At 36.8% G+C, this 12,599-nt stretch overlaps 1 protein-coding gene across 2 annotated transcripts in view; it reads left to right on the forward strand.

Annotated features, from left to right (window-relative positions):
• The window catches only part of ARHGAP42 (Rho GTPase activating protein 42), a 312,973-nt gene that overhangs the window by 104,223 nt on the left and 196,151 nt on the right, over positions 1 to 12,599 (forward strand). The gene's annotated exons all lie outside the window — the stretch shown is intronic.

A 12,599-nucleotide genomic window follows, 5' to 3' on the forward strand; every position in this document is an offset into this window, starting at 1 on the left:
TGATATATACCATTTCTGTTTATTTCAGGTATAATTTCATCAGGTGTAAATTATATTCATTTTGTTTTCCAGTTAATTCTTTTGAGAATTAAAAATATTGAATTGTCATAAGAAACCCATTCTGAGTAACCTTATAAATAACTTTAGTGTTATAATAAAGATGCATTCTAAGTATTAAAGACAATTCATAAAAGGAGCAAATAATTCTTTCTTAAAAAGGTGACATTTCAGTTAGGTCTTAAAGTCTGGCAGGATTCTGTTTGGCTGGGAAGAGTGGGGAAAACATTTCAGGTTGATGGATTAACTTAATGTGGCAGTATCAGAGGATAGTTACTATAATATATTTATCCATTTACCAATATAATTTTTGTACCCATTTTGTTAAAATTTCTGTGAAGGCCACTGTCTATGACCCTCACTTCCCATTTGTATATGGGAAAATTAGTACATTTCCCAACAGGATTGTCATAAAGCATTTGCAGCAGCACATGGCACATAGTATTGATGGTAATAAAGATGTTGATTGTCTCTTACAGCGAGGGTTCCAGGCTTGTTTAAAATGCCATCTTTATCACTGGCTTCATCCTGTTGGGGAATTATGTATACACATATGTATATATGTGCATTAAATGTGCATTAAATGTGGTGTCATTCTGCTAATTGGATAAGGAGAACAGTTTCAGGAGGATGGCCTTGGCACAGGGAATGTTGCCTGAGCTAAGGAAGAATCACACAACCATTACTTGGCAGTCATATAATGAACTTGAGAAGAGGCCACAGGGTGGGAGAAAGTACTGTATATATTTGTAGAATAAAGCAGATAGTTCTCAGAGAGTATTAGAAGATTGACTGGTAGTTTTGGTCATAAGTAGGGTGTAAGAGGTGGGCTAAAAAGTTTTGGTGTGTGTTACAGAAGAGCAAAATTGCTAGTTTTTGAAAAGGATGGGAGAACCAATGTGGGATTTAGGAGAGATTAATTTGGTGGCCATGTGAAAGATAGATAAGGTAGACTGTCAGGGATGACTATATTTTTTTAGGAAACATCAGCCTACAATGGTCTGGTCCCAGTACAGTGTAATCTGTGCTAGATACATATGAGCCATTATGGGAGACTTACATCCTTTCTGGGGAGGTCAGAAAAAGCTTTTTTTCTGGAGGGAAGTTTGATTGGAGTCTTAAGACTAAATTGTATACTTTTAAGTACTGTATGCATAATCTTCAGTCCAGTTTCATGAACTATGCAATAGAAGTCCAAGTTTAATGGGGAAATGTGAGTAGGAGGTATCTTATGGCCCAGAGAAGAGCTGATGATGAAAATGGGAAAAAGTGGTTAGGGAGATGTGAAAATAGAGTTTTAAATGGTGTGGAAGCCAGGGGAATGTACGATTTAGGGTTGAGTGAGGTTGTTATTCAAATCCTGTGCAAGTACTTCAGGAGAATGATCAATCAGCTAGCATGAATTATTGAAAGAATATGGGAAAGTGTGTTGTAGTTTGCAGGAGTGAAAAGAACCAAAGAAATGTAAGGGTAGTTTATAGAAGGAGTTTAGAAAGGCAAGAGCAAGTTATATAAGAGAAAAGGGATTATGGTTAGTGATAATGGGCCATTGAAGGTGGACATCATAAATATGTCAAGGAAAGACTAATTACCATGCTTTCATAGATTTTTCTAGCAATACCCAGAGCCATGGATGAGCAGTAAGAATAGTTGGGAGGCCAGATTCAAGGGGTGGGCACAGAAGATGTGCTGGATTACAGGGACATGGGTTTGTATAATATGAAAATGGGTCTTGACTGAGTATAGCAATAACTGAGGCAAGAGGTTATTGATGGCCTTAGAAAGCAGAGGGCAAGCATGACTACTTCACTATGTTGACAGTTCACTAACAATAAAAGAAATTCTGAGACCAGGAAGTTGTGATCAGGAGTAGGAGTTGAAATATGCTGAACTTAGCAGTGGAGTTGGTCCAGATAGTGATGAAGTTAAGATGTGGCTAAACAGGAAGACAGACTTTAGGAATCTAGAAGGCTAAGCTTAGAGGTTTGGATGTTTTATGAGCAGAATCTTGAGGTCATGCAAGATGGTGACTGAAGAAAGGACAAAGACCAACAAGAAAAAGTGGCTGAGGAATGTGGTAGAATGTCTTATAGGCAGTGGAAGTGGAGATTGAAACACCAGCTGTTAGTGTTTCAGAGGTCTTCATTTCTGCCTTTAGCCATGTTTCTCATGTTGGGGCAAGGAGGAAATTCTGTGTTCATGAGTGAAGTCGCATTGCAGGTTTTGATTGCTTTACCTATTGTTTTAGAGAAGTTCTGACATAAAGAATGCAAAATAATGAAGAAAAATCTACAGATAAAATCCTAATGGATTGCATGCCCAAAAAAGATTATATAATTGTAATTATTAAACACACAAATCTAAGTATTGGAATAAACACTTTCAGTTATATGATGCTACTACAACTGAAGGTATATCTGTTAGCAGATTATGTGCAAAGATGTGCTGAAGAATTTATTTTATTTTTTTATTAAAAATGTTTTTTTTAAATGCTTACTTATTTTGTGAGATAGAGAAAGCACAAGCAGGGGAGGGGCAGAGAGAAAGAGAGACAGAATCTGAAGCAGGCTCCAGGCTCTGAGCTGTCAGCACAGAGCCTGACGCGGGGCTTGAAGTCATGGACTGGGAGAGCATGACCTGAGTCAAAGTTGGACTCTTAACCAACTGAGCCACCCGGGTGAAGAATTTCTTTTAAAAATTATTACTTCATTTAAGAAGAAGAATATTTTAAGTGTACTAAAAGTATAAAGGAGTTCTGTAATTGATACACTCATTTAATTGTTTTTTTTATGATAAGTCGTAATTTATTTTATATTAATTGAATTTGGCCACAACTTAAATATGTTAGAACAGTGACTAAAAAATAAAATCACAAGATCATAGAAGACACCTAATGGTTTACATTCTCTTGTTTCCAGTGATTTACTGTACTTAGTAAGATGAATACAACATCTAGGTAATCTAAAGGCTGTTTGCAGGGGCTCCTTGGTGGCTCAGTCAGTTAAGCATCCGATTTCAGTGCAGGTCATGATCTCACGGCCCATGAGTTTGAGCCCCCGCATTGGACTCTGTGCTGACAGCTCAGAGTCTGGAGCCTGCTTTGGATTCTGTGTCTCCGTCTCTCTTTGCCCACCCCCCACTCATGCTCTGTCTCTCTCATTCTTTCAAAAATAAATGAACATTAACAACAACAACAACAAAAGCAAAGTCTGTTTGCAGAAAAAAAGCCCAAAGAAATACAGATTTTTTTTTTAATAAATGGGACTCTTCTTAGTTCCTTACTAACTTGAAGTATTGAGTTAAAAATTTCTGCCAAAGCCAACTAAAAATGCAGTTTTAATGCAACAAAAAAAGTGACTCGGAGATGGAAATAGGAAATATCCATTTCAGAAACTTTTGAGAATATACTTTATCCTGTCTCATACTTCTTACCGGAAAAATAGGCTTCCATGATGCAGTATTTTTCAGTATGTTAACTGACATCTGCCATCACGTGGCTACACAGGAACAGCCTTTTAATGACACAAATAGAAGAAGTAATTTAATAGCCCTTTGTAATGGCCTAAGTAAAATGCCTATTTACTTATAGTGAGGTTACTGTTATTGATTAGTGACATGGGCTCTTTTTTTTTTTTTAAGTGCATCTTTATTGGAAGTGTTAAAATTTTTCCCCATAGAATGTAGCACTTTAATGATTAGAGATGTCCTAGATCATATGTCCTATTTTAAGGACTCTGAGCCTGTCTCCAGTGCAAGGAGGGGCATTTAAGCCATATAAACTTCATGGTAAGGTCTCTTCAGTTTTCATACCACCACAGGAACTGCTGTATTTACTTCAGATGACAGCTAACCTGGCTGTGCAAACACTACTACTTTAGTCCAGGCTGTTATACCAAGAGAATACCCTAGCATGAAATGTTCATTGAAGCCTTATTGGTATTGAAATTCTGAATTTGACTCTTTGCCTTAAGGCCTATGGACTTGACATTCCCTCTATCTGTATCCCTGGAATTATACTCTACTTATCATTCTTTCCTTCTCAGTATTCACTCTCATGTTCTCTGTTCTCTATCCCCACTGGCTTTCTTTCTACTCCTCTTAATGGTCTCTACAAGCTTCTTATGGACTTAGACCTTTGTATTGTCCTTTACTCTCTCTTGAACAGCCTTCCTCTGCCTTGTCCTGATCCCTATCCTCTCAAGACTGGTTCCATCTTTTCATTCACATTTGAGCCCATATACTCCCCTGGAGGTCTGCACTTTCCATACAGCTTGAATTAGTCCCCTTTAATCCTTGTGTATTGTGACAGAAATACCTGCTGTGATGCAGTTTGCATTCTACTGGGCAGACATTAAACACATTATTTCTGATGGTGGTAAGTGCTAAAAAGAAAAAATAGTGCATTTGGTCAAAGATACTGCCACTTACTGAGATGAAGAAGGTGAGGGGGAGAAAATAGTTAAAATTTGAATCTACTTAGATGCCTAAGTAGATATCTAAGTAGATGTGTCTAGGGAGCATCTGGATATATGAGTCTGGAGTTCAGGGGAACATATAAATTTTGAAGTTGTCAACCTGTAGTGGGAATTTAAAGCTATGGGAATGTATGAGATCACCGGATCTATGAGTGTGTAGACAGAAGAGAAAAGGTAGGAGGATTGAGCCCTGAGGTGCCTTGAGTCCAGACTTTGGTCAGATAAGGTAGAATCAACAAAGGAGATTTAGATCAATAGGAGACCCAGGAAGAAGCTGTTTGGACAGCTTGCTCAAAGTCCCATTTATTCACATGGTTGTAATAGAAATGTGGGATGATAATAAATAGAAATGTATAGTATGTGGACCCAGTGGCTGCAGGGGTCTTCAGGCTGGAGGGTCTCCTATGTTTCTCCTCTCTCCCTTACCCTGGGCTCCTTATGTTCTGGGTACTCCGAGTCCCTTTGACGAATATGGAGTGTGTGTGTAGCAATACAGATTTTTTTTCCTTAGCTGTATCTTTGTCACCAAATGAGGAAGCCATAGCTTCAGAATATTTTAGCCAATGTTTATCTTGAAGAATTTGTACAAATGAACTTATTTCTTAGTGTTTTCATTTTGATTAACATAAGAAACTTATTATTTTTTTTTCCTTTTAACCATTAGCATACACAACATTCACATTTGACCTGTGTTAAGTTACAGAGTTTGCTTTAGGTTTCCCAGGATTTATATTCTTTCTATTCACTGTTCCAATCAGTCTTTTTAATCCTTGTGTAATGGAAGTATTTTCCTGAAGTGGGCTAGGTGTCTGGGTATTACTTTACACAAAAAAATCATGAGGGTCTGGGAGGGGAAATTTATAACCTTAAGAGTCATTTCATTTATAAGAGTATTTAAAGCCTCTATATTCCTTTCTTACATTTTTTAAAAGTTTAAGCAACCCAACATAAGGATTAATAGGGGGTACAATCAAAACTGGCCTTTCTCTCTTTATGTTCTAACAAAATTAGATATTTATTAAAAAAGGAAAAAATGTGTCAGTAATATGAATTACTTGGTTATTAATACAAGATTTTGAGCTGTTATGAGTCTCAATATATTTAAAAAAATATGTGATGCTTAATACTTCAGACACTTGTCATATGTGGCTATTGAGCGCCTGAAATATGTTAGTTATTATGTGGTTTGCATTATATTTCTATTGGGAAGCACTGCTATAGGTAATAGCTGACCTGGAGTGTTTTCAGGGTACCAGGTACTGCTACAGTTACTTTATATTTTTAACTAATCTGTACAGAACCCTCTGAGGTGTATGCTATTAATATACCCATTTTAAAGAAGAGCAAACTCAAAGACACATAACTAATAAGTGGTACTGTGGGGATTTAAACCCCATCTGTTGGGGGGCGCCTGGGTGGCTCAGTCGGTTGAGCGGCCGTCTTCGGCTCAGGTCATGATCTCGCGGTCCGGGAGTTCGAGCCCCGCGTCGGGCTCTGTGCTGACAGCTCAGAGCCTGGAGCCTGTTTCAGATTCTGTGTCTCCCTCTCTCTCTGACCCTCCCCCATTCATGCCCTGTCTCTCTGTCTCAAAAATAAATAAACGTTAAAAAAAAAAACAAAAAAAACCCACACCATCTGTTGGGTTCCAGAGCCTTCACATAATCCATAATGTTAAAAACTAAGATTATTTAATTAAAAATTGCATAATAACAATAGCAAATATGTATTGTTAATATAATATGTGAGATGCTCTGGTGTTTTAGGCATATTATTTTAATGTCTTACAAAATTTAGGGAAGAAGACAGGCATTATATACTTTGAAACTGGATTAATTTTCAAAGTTTTCATCATATTTAAAGAGGCATGTATTTCAGCACAACCTCAATCCATCAATCAGTTGACATTTCCCACATCATGTTTTGGCATGTGGGAGCCAAAAATATGCCATAAACCAATTTATACCCCATCCCCCAACTTCACTACCAGTAACCCCATGCTCATCACCATCTTTGAGTTAAGGATTCATGAAATTTGAGAATGTTTAAAATATCGAAAATTGCATGTCCTTATTTCTCTTGATTAAAGATGATTTCCTTTATTTACCCTTTTGTCATAAATTTCGTAGTGGCTAGTTAACACATACACAAAAAGAAAAGGTGGTTGTTGAGAGTTATCACAGCTTCATATTAACCATTTCTCAGGTTGTTTGACTTATTTTTAGTTCATTAGACAAGAAATAAACTTTCTTTGAGTAAAATTCATTAGTTTAGTCTGAAGGACTTGAATAGGATAATTGCTAGAATTTCAGAAAATACTTAACAGTGTTCATAATTGGGAATTATGTCTTTTGATTTTAAACTGAAAAAGATGTGGGACACTTAACAACTGGAAATGTCTGTCAAAATTCTAAAACTTTCTTTTAATAGGTATAATACAGTGGTCAGACAGTGAAGCCTACCCTGGCAGGCTGCTTTTTAGCAATTTCGCTGCTGTTGACACATCTACGCCAGAGAATAAGAAAGGGGAATAAAAAAGATAAATCTGAGAGTTGATGGTTGTGTTCCTTATTAGGTCTTGAAAAAGAATACTTGGAAAGATGGTTGTATTTTCCTTAGTAAAATTAAGGTTTCTATGCTGTTAGAAGTATTGCTGGCATGGCTAGCAGGCAGCAAAATTAGCTGGTGCAAATTTAAAAGTGTATTTGTATTTTGATGTATCAGTTTCACTAATACCTGGATATGATTTGTGAGTGTGTGTGTGTGTGTGATTGATGCCATTTCCACAGCTGGTATTTCATGGGTATATATCAAATTTCTAGATTGAAAGATTTATAAATGAATGCATGATTCTAAGTATCCAATCTTTATATTTTTCTGTTTCCCAAGGTCCCTTTATTTTCTTAAGATTAAAACCTTGACTGTATGGTAGGATTTAAAAGAAAACTTTTCCACCAGACAGTGGTATTTTAACAATTAATTTGAAATAAGATACTGGAATAAAAAACTTACATGTTTTTTTTTTTTCTGTCCAAATATAAGCTGAAATTGAAGATTAACTTTTTGGTTTTGTTACTTTGGCATGACTCTTTGGGTGTGAAGGTTTCTGTTGCTTAAGGCTGTCACTGTCCACATGAGCTGCAGTAGCCTGCTGCTGGACATAGTGCCTGCACTACCCATCTCTGTCCTTCCATCTCCCATCTCCAGTTCTTGCATTTTCCTGCCTCTGCCTTTTATCCCAGTTGTATAGCTTTCTTTACTTTGGAATCTTACCATTCCACATCATTGAAATACTTCTATTTTTTACCTTTGCATTTTCAAAAATACCTTTACTCGAATGTTGGCCATTGTTTTTCAGGATGTGCTAATCTTTATTATATTTATAAACCATGTTCTGATTTTTTTAATAGGAAGTACAGAGATACTTTGATATTATAAAAGATAAAAAATATATAAAGTCATTGTGTAACCATCCCACCAAAGTTCTTTAAGACCTGTATGGGGCATTTTATTTTAAAGGGCAGAGAAAATAAAGTAAGTAGACATAATGTAGATTAGAAAAACATTAGTAAAAGATATGAAGAGAAATTTAAATAATGTATCAAAGCTAATGGTTGGAAAATATCAGGTGACAAACCAGCGAGATACTCAGAAATAAGAGATGGAGGTATTCTTCAGTGAGAATGTTTTTGTCCTTGTTTGTAATTAAACCATAGTCATAGTGTTCATGTACTACCAAAGAAGTTACAAATTTAATTACAACCAGGAGAAAAGAGAATGAAAGCTTTTTCTTAAAATTTTGAGATAATTACAAATTCGCATATAATTATTAAGAGTAATATAGGAATCCTGTGTATTCTTTACCCAGTTTCTCCTTTTGGTAACATTTTATAACAGTAAGTATAAAAGCTTATTAATATTTTACTTTAAGTTATAATACTGATTAAAAATAAGAAATTATTCAGAAACTTGCCATTTGTCTTAGAACCAGAATTCATAATTGAAACACAAAAGTCTGACTGTTAGTGGATTCTTACCAAGATGCCTTGTGTTATTTCACATTGCTATTTCTTATTTGTGTGTCACTTATGACATTCATTTGCAAAGCAAACAGACAATTGGTGGGGAAGAGTGTGGGGTATCTCATTTATCTGTGGGCAACACCATGTTGCATGTGATATTCTGGAGCAGCTAGAATCATAGACTCTGAGGCCTCTACGAGGCTTTTTGCCTTTCATTTGCTTGTCAGCTTTATTCTCTTAGTTAGCTTCTTCCACAAGGTGAGTACTAAACATTGCCACTATACCTTGTCGAAGTTCTGTCTGGAGAGGGCCTGTCCAGTTTCCCATGGTAAACTAAAAAACAAAACAAAACAAAACTTTAAAATGAGCTCTGATTGGCCCAGCCCAGGTCACTTAAAGACCCTTGACCCAAGACTAAGGGGACAGAGTATGTTGCATGTGTTCCTCTGAATATCAGGACTATTTTCAGAAACAAGGGAATTATTGTGATTTGGAAATTACCCAACTCTTGTATATTACAGCATAGTAATGGCCTTAAGAAATTTCCAGTTAACACTGTCATGTGAACACAATACTATGGCAGTGAATTGTTTCTGAAATTTTACAGGAATTAGAAAACGCAGTGTTCATTCATCCAAACGTTAGAAACATTCACTTTAAAAATCAGGAAATAGAGGAGGATGTACACTATTCTTGCTTAAATTCTATATTATTTTTGAAGGCCCAAGCCTGTGGAGTAAAATAAAACCAAGGGCATATAACAGCTAAGAGTTAATTTTGTTTATTTCACTGTATCATTTCTTGATGTTATTATCCCCACATAGAAAATTCTAAATCTATAGAGAACTTATTAGAAATAAGAGTCTGTCTAGGTTGATAATTATAAATTAGATTGTTGTACACCATCACACATTCTCACATTTCAACAAAAGAACAAGCTACTTAAGAATAACTCAGCAAAAGATGTGTGAACTTTTGTGTATAAAATTACAAAGCTTTATTTTAAGATATTAGAGGAGAACTAGATAGAAAAAAAATACAGTGAGTCAGTTAAAAAGAATGATTTTAGATAACTATGCTAGACAAGAGACCAGAGAATTTACTGTAACAACCCAGCTTACAGAAATTTGATTAGTTACTAGTGTAGTGGTAAACCACAGGCTGCTCCTAAAGATAGTATATTTCCTTTTTCCATTTGGAAAATGTGGTCACCCTATGAAGACCTCGCTTTAACCATATTTCCATATTTCTGCCAGTCTTTTGGATCTTTACGATAATTTCAGCAATACAAACACTGTCTGAAAAACTGAGGTATTCTCCATTTGTATAACCATATCTAACTATTTCTGGTGACAGAAAAGTGCTCTACATAGCAATTACTGTATTTCTATTTAAGTCTCTCATGTCAAAATAAAATATCCCCACTGATCTGGAACTTTTCATTCTCTTCACTTTATAGTTCACCCACAGTGTAATTTGTGCTCACCACATGTAACAATACTACTTAAGCAATGAAAATAAAATGCATTTTCCATAGTCAGCATGAAACCAGAGTGCAAAGTTGGGAAAGTCTCAATTCCAGTGAATTGTTGACATCAAGGAAAGCCCTAAGCTCCTCATGATTTTGTTTTGTTTCATTTACAAATGAAGAATGGTCTGCATTTCCCAAAGTGTGAAATGGATACCTTCAATAGTGTATTAGATGTTAAGTATTTTATGAATGGACATCTTACATTTTAGTAGTTCCATATTTATTTTAATGTGTATTGGATAAAGAACAACTCTGGATTTAACATAAATTAATGCTTGGGAGGGAGCTTAGTAAAAGAAGTGGATCAATTTATAAAATGTAGGACATGAATGTGGCCAAAATCATGGAAGTGCTATGTGAGGGAGTGAAATTTGGGAATCCATGGAATAGGTGTGATATATATGCTTTAAATGTCTTTGGTTTGGTTGTCTTCTGTTACTGTATACTCTGTTAAACATTGTCAACAGCTACCTCCAAGTTCACTACCTCATTTGTGGAGATTATATTAAAAAAAATAACTATTCCCCCAAACTATCTGATTTCTTTTTAGTTTCTTCTGAAAGAATAAGCATTCATATAGTAAACACATTAATGATAGGTTAAGCCAGATTATGAAAGATTGAAGCTCTCAATTGTACAATTTAGGTACCTTTATAGCAAAGCAAGTATAGACCAGTATGCATAGGATAGTTTCATTTTTATTTACAAAACAAGACGTGTAACTTTCTACATTGCTATCTTTCCCAACTATTTCAGTAATTTACTCATATATTACTCTTCTCCAGGAGCCAAAATAGAGTTGTGGGCAAAAGATTCCTGTCTTCTAGTTGGCAGAGATAGACATACCAAATAAGTGAGTCAGTAATAGAGTACTTACTACTCTGGAACTCTGGAAAAAGGAAGATAAAGGAGGATATGTTTTAATGTGTTTCAATGGTGTGTTTTAATGATGTTAAGTGTGTAATTGGAGTATAGGTGTGATTTAATGTAGGATAGTCAGGGAAGGCCTCAGTGATTAGTGTCATTGAAGCAGAGACCAGACAAAAGAAAGAACAGTTAATCCTCTAATGGGAGGTCTCTGATAAAAGTGCTTTTTAAAAACTTTAATACATTTTTTAAAAGTTTGTTTTTGAGAGAAAGCAAGTGGAGAGGGGCAGAGATAGAGGGGGACAGAGGATCTGAAGCAGACTCTGTGCTGATAGCAGTGAGCCCAAAGTAGGGCTTGAACTCACAAACCATGAGATCATGACCTGAGATGAAGTGGGATGCTAAACCCACTGAGCTACCCAGGCACCTCTATTTGTTTATTTTGAGAGAGAGAGAGAAAGTGGGGGGAGGGGAAGAGAGAAAATCCCAGGCAAGCTTTGCCCTGTCAGTGCAGACCCAGGGCTTGATCTCACAAAGCCTGAGATCATTACTTGAGCTGAAACCAGGAGGTGGACGCTTAACTGACTGAGCCACCCAGGCACCCCAGAAGTGCATTTAAAGTAGCTCACACAAGGGGCACCTGGGTGTCTCACTCAGTTGGTTAAACATCCAACTTTAGCTCAGGTCTTGATCTCAGGGTTAGTGAGTTCTAGCCCTGCATCGGGCTCTGTGCTGACAGCTCAGAGCCTGGAGCCTGCTTCGGATCCTGTGTCTCCCTCGCTGTCTGCCCCTCCCTTGCTCATGCTCTCTCTCTATCTCTCAAAAATAAATAAACATTAAAAAAATTAAAAAAAAAAATAAAGTAGCTCACGCAACTCAATAGAAAGTGCAAAGACCGTGAGGTTGGAGAGTGTTTTGTGTGTATTTAAAGAACAGCAAAGAAGCCAATGTGGTTAAATCTCATGAGCAAATGGGGAAGTGGAAGAGGTGAAGCGAGATAGGGTGGAGTGATGGGGGGATGTGAAGAGTCTGTAGGGCCCTGCAAGAAACTGGACTTTTGCTCTGAGGAAGGTTCTTTCAGAAAATGGGTGGCATGGACTGATACAGGATTACCCTGACTGTTGTGTTATATACAGCATAGAGGAGAAGGCTGAATACTTATGTCCTAACTGGGGATATGAGTCAGGATGCTGTTTTAGTTATTTCATTAGGTAAGAGTCCACGGTGACTTGCACCAGGATGAAAGTGGTAGAAGTGATCAGATTCTGGGCTTATTTTAGAGTTGATATCAGTAGGATTTGCTGATTGATTAAATATGGATTGTGGAAGAGATGAGGCAGCTATTCTTCATAGGAATGGTTTCTCTACCTTGGCAGTGTTGACATTTGGAGCCAGTTAAATCTTTGTTAGGGACTTCTGTCCCTGTGTGTTATAGCATGTTTAGTGATATCCCTGGCCTCTACACTCTTCATGTATCCCTCACCACCCTCCCATCCCCCCCCCCCACCACCACCAAGTTATAACAACCAAACATGTCTTCAGACATTTTGTCCCTTAGAGGGCAAAGTCGACCTGCTGAAAACCACTTATCTCAGGCTTTTGTCCTGATAGGGATCCTCAGATGGAATGGTCATGGTGGGGGACAGGTAT

The sequence above is a fragment of the Acinonyx jubatus genome, chromosome D1, assembly GCF_027475565.1.
Source record: "Acinonyx jubatus isolate Ajub_Pintada_27869175 chromosome D1, VMU_Ajub_asm_v1.0, whole genome shotgun sequence".
Taxonomy (NCBI): Eukaryota; Metazoa; Chordata; class Mammalia; order Carnivora; family Felidae; genus Acinonyx; species Acinonyx jubatus.